At 38.0% G+C, this 5056-nt stretch overlaps 1 long non-coding RNA gene across 1 annotated transcript; it reads left to right on the top strand.

The window, feature by feature from the left end:
* The first annotated feature begins 227 nt into the window (after window positions 1-227).
* LOC121939519 lies at window positions 228-4317 on the top strand. Its single transcript, XR_006105474.1, has 4 exons — window positions 228-631; window positions 3763-3821; window positions 4022-4103; window positions 4273-4317. It is a non-coding gene; the product is annotated as an uncharacterized LOC121939519 (long non-coding RNA).
* Window positions 4318-5056: the final 739 nt, after the last annotated feature.

The raw sequence follows: 5056 nt of genomic DNA, 5'->3' as shown, positions 1-5056 counted from the left end.
CGACAATAACACCTCGTTCTACAGGACAAACATATATATGTGTGTGTGTGTGTGTGTGTGTGTGTGTGTGTAGATATATATATATATCGCACCCTGCACCCCCCCTGCTCTGATAAATGAATTACAGTCCCTTACTGGGGAGGGGCGCAGTTTTGCGGTTTCTGTCTTTGGCGCCAGAGAGCAGCATAACGCGTTTCTAAATTCCACATGAAGTTTGTCCTGTACGGCGTGCTGTATTTGCCGGGTACTGGAGGTCGGGCATGCCCATGAAACATCCACTGCGAAATGCTCTGCCAACGCCGAAAAGAGTGTGATTGACACGAAATATCAGAGACATGTGCCACAAACTACTCTTTAAATTATATTTACGCATGCGCTGCCTGGCTACAAGTTGAATATAAGCGCGTAGAAAAGACGGAGGAGCGCCGAAAAGTGTCCGTCCGGTTTGTCCTACAAAGGCGCCGAGAGTTTGACAGCGGCAGGACCTCAGTGCGCAGGCCTGACGTTAGGTAAACTGCCGGAGGAGGACGGCGTCCAAAGGACTCCATGAGACAATAAACACGGTCCTTTCTGAAGAGGGAAGCGAGCTAAAACATGAGGAAGGACGTGAGGATACTGCTGGTCGGGGAGCGTAAGTAGAAAGCGTCTTTAATCCCGGAGCGGTGAATGCTTTATTAGCTAACATGCTAGCGAGGCAGCTACAGGCTACAGCTAACAGATGAACCCAGCAAGTCTAACAATAAACAAAGCTGCGTGATTATAAGCGCTGCAAGAGGCTAATTAACTCATTATATAGTGTAAACTAATCACACGGTCACTAATTATTATAAAGTCTGTGATTAGGGACTGTTCGGTATTTATTAGAGAGGAAAAAGCAATGTTGGATGAAGTACCTGAAAACCATATTTAAGTAAAAAAACACATATCTTACTAGACTTTGGAAGAAGTTAAGTATTGCAAAACTTCAATTAAATGACTGGGCTTTGATCTCAATAGACTTAAATTAGTGACAGGTGAATTGCCAATATCAATTATTTGTAGTAACTGAGACAGAAAAGGGAGATTTGGAACTGATATATATTTATAATAAAATTTTAAATTTTTCTATCAATATTTGTAATTTGGCATATAACAAACTACAACACAAAACCTTGCTTAAATACCTTTAGCAAATGAATAAAAACGTTCAATGTCATATAGAGCACGTTCCCAGCAACATTTTTAAATATTTTTTTTATAAAGTCAAGTGAAAATTTTTAAATTAAAATTTTTTTGTATTTATGTCAAATGTAGGTGGTATTGGAGCCGATGCAACCAGCAAACAATATGTATATTTTTTTATTACCAAAACAAACATCGAATTTATTAAGCCAAATGCAAATCCTAAAAAAATGTTGTGCTAAAGGACTGTCCTGGCTATGATAAATGGCATGATTCTGCATATTGTTAATGAAAATATGCCTTTCAAACCTACTAGTGGGATTTGGGGTTAGTGGTTATTTAAAATAAAAACAAAATACTACCATTTAAAGCTGATCTGAAAACTCATGCCCCACCCCAGCACTGCATTTATTTAATGCCTTACCTGTTTTGCACCACTGCTTTCCCCCCTCATAATCATGAACAGTCCCTAACCCTTACCAGAGAGAGAGGTGGGAAACATTATTCAATGGGGACGTATTTCAACACCTTCAGGTATGGAAGACATGTTTTCTTTACAGATCACCAAAATTACACTTTTTATCATGTCCAGAAACTGTAAAAACAGAAATCATCTTTGGATTTTCAAATTCGTGACAGTCCTTGAACACAATGGCCCTCATTTATCAGTTATATTTTGTGTTCTTTAAAATGTCAAAAAATAGTTAAAAATCACGCTCTAAGATGATTCATTCAGTTCACTTTTTTCAGTCCAAAACCTCAAAATAAATTCTCTTTGCAGTCACATTAGACAAAGAAAAGCAACACGTCTTCCCCATATCCAGGCTGAAAGCTGAAAATATTTGGCATTGTGGAATTATGACATAAATGATAATTTGATTTGTTAAAATACTTGCTGATGAATTCTCTGTATAACACTGATGTGCTGTATTTTAAACAGAACTCTGGGTATATAGTCTGTAATTACAAGATCTTGACTTTTGCCAGGACCCTGAAGTAAAAGCAGAATTTCACAAAAAAGCTACAGAGCTTAACTGTGTTTCACCTGGTCCCTTTGTTCTCTGTAAAGCAAATGTCAGTGTTGTCAGTACTATTTATATTTCAGTTATGGCTCTGCAGGATGCCCCACATTGCCACATTAGGCGAGTTGGTACTGAGTGTTCCTGGGAGAGGTGCAGCCAAAATGCTACGTGCCTGCTCTGGTGCTGTTCAGCAGAGTACAGTTTGAGGGATCACATAGTGCCCGTCAAGACACTTAGGGAACTGAGGTGCTGCAAACTAGGGCGATTAATCAGTATTTGCATTATTGATTAATCTGACTGACAATGACCATTTCTTTGATTAAATAGTAGAGCCCGACCCATATATCGGCCAGTATCAGCCAATTAAAGATATATCGATATCGGCTTATTTGTTGTCCAATATGCACAATAAGAAACGTTTAACAGAACATCGTGTAGGACAAGATGCTTAGAGTAATTTTTAATTTTTGAATTCCCTATGAAGTTTACTGTTTCATGCACTGATGGCATTTTTGACAATAAACTTTATTGTTAAACTGTAAAATAACCTGCCATCAACACATATCTTTGTCAGGTATTAAACCATATCTGAGGGATAATGGCATTGCATATTTGAATATATATAACAGCAGATATATCAATGTATAATTTTTTTAGTCCTCAATATCTGTATCTGCATGGGCCCCAATTATTCAGTATCGTGGGTTTCTATTAAATAGTTAAAAAAGACAAGTTTCCAATTACCAGCATTTTGATTTTGTTTGACCAACAGACAAAACCCAAAAATATTCAATTTAAAATAATATAAAAACAGAAAAGTAGCAGCATTAACATTTCTGCTTGATAGATAACTTAAGAAATGAATTATCAAAATAGACTGATTATTGAATAACAATAGCAAACAATCTTCCAATACAGAAGAACCGACATGTACGAGCTGTTCAGATATTCATCTACTGATATATTATATAGTGACATGTTGCAGCAGTTGTTGTTTTGGGTGCTCTTCCCGTGCCTCTTTTATAAAAATTATAGGTACAGGTATTGTGTATTGATTTAAGAAAGTCTTTTTTAGTTTGGCGTGTATTTTGGTATGGTAGCTAATCACTAGTACTGCTGAAATGTTGGGTATACACTCAAATAGAATAATATTTCCCTTTTTATAATCAGAGATTTGCATTTCCCATGGAAAGAATGGAGACCCTGTAACTGTAGGGATATATATAACACTTAGCAAATTATAATAATTATAATAACAATAATAGAATAATACATTCTTAAATAACAGTGCAACTCTTTGGGCAGTCTGTCTATTACAGGCTTATTTTCAGGTTATATTTCTCCACCTTGTATTGTGGCTTTGCTCTGCACTGCAGTTTAGCGAGTGCTCGTTTGCACTTGATTGCAGCTCTTAACCCTCTTCAGCTGCTCTTATCTGTGCTCTGTCACTTAACACATTACTCCGACTGGCCAGTGTAAAAAATGTAAGAGAGGTCACATGTTAATGAACTATTGTCGGTAAAAAGATGCTTGTAATTCCAGATTTAAATAACAAATGTTTTTTCTTTTGCCTGTACAGCCAAGGTGGGGAAGACATCACTGATAATGTCTCTGGTCAGTGAGGAGTTTCCCGATGAGGTATGTAAAAACAAATCAGGTGATAGATACCGTAGAAATCATCCAGTTAGCTCTTAAGTTTCCACATGATGCTGAGCTTATATTTTGAGGTTGTATAGTTAATAATGTAGACGCGGCTGATATCAGACTCAAGACATATTTGATATTTACTGAGGCCTCCTTGTTGTCAGAAGTTTGGATTATTGTCCTCTGTCTTCCAGGTTCCTCTCCGAGCGGAGGAGATCACCATCCCTGCTGATGTCACCCCAGAGAGGGTGCCCACACACATTGTGGACTACTCAGGTAAACTCTCCACCTACTACACACACACACACACACACACACACACACACACACACACACACGGTCTGCAAGACTGATATTATTATTGATCCCCACGTATATTAAAAGAAGTACATTTGATGTAAACATGTAAACTAATGTACCGACGTGTCTTTTTCACACCTTTCAGAGGCAGAACAGTCAGATGAACAGCTGTACCAAGAAATCTCAAAGGTTGGTTTGATTTGATTTTACCTTTCATCTGGTCTTTTAATGTCTGTATCCATTTATTTCCAGTGTGCATCACAAGTTAAAGGGAGGGTTTTCTCCAAAATAAAAATCCATATTTTTCATCTTACCTGTGGTGCTCTTTATCAGTCTACACTGCTTTGGTGTGAGCTGCAGAGTTTTTAGAGATATTGGCTGTAGAGATGTCCGCCGTCTCTCCAATATAGTGGAACTAGATGGCATTTGGCTCGTGGTGCTCAAAGTGCCAAAAAAGTACATTTGAAAATCTCAGACAGCAGTGTCTCTTTTCAGAAATCACGACCTGGTTACTCAAAAAACCCACAGACCTTGTTGTGAGCCTCTCATGTAGGAACTATTTTCTTGTACTAAACTACACCCGCCAACTGTGTCACGGCCCAGAAGGAAGAGTGCATCTGCTCATGTGCGAGAGGCTCGTGCTTGTGACAGTGTGTGATATAAACATTGGTGGCGTCCTTCATGGCTGAGCTGTAACATTAGCTCGCTCAGTGCTGCAAGGTGAGCTGGCAGTAGATTCATGCTTTCTTCTGTGCAGTGATACACTTGGTGGGTGTAGTTTGGTAGACAGAAAATAGTTCCTACATGAAACTGTTCAAGCTCTGTGGATTATTTTGAGTAACCAAGACGTGACTTCTGGAAAGAGACATTAAGACGTTAAGTTTTTCAAATGTATTTTAAAAAAATATATATATAATTTTCTCAAAATT

Source organism: Plectropomus leopardus, unplaced genomic scaffold (assembly GCF_008729295.1).
Source record: "Plectropomus leopardus isolate mb unplaced genomic scaffold, YSFRI_Pleo_2.0 unplaced_scaffold4976, whole genome shotgun sequence".
NCBI classification, from domain to species: Eukaryota; Metazoa; Chordata; class Actinopteri; order Perciformes; family Serranidae; genus Plectropomus; species Plectropomus leopardus.
The sequence above is the reverse complement of the archived record's forward strand: the minus strand, read 5'-3'. Positions and strand labels throughout refer to the sequence as shown.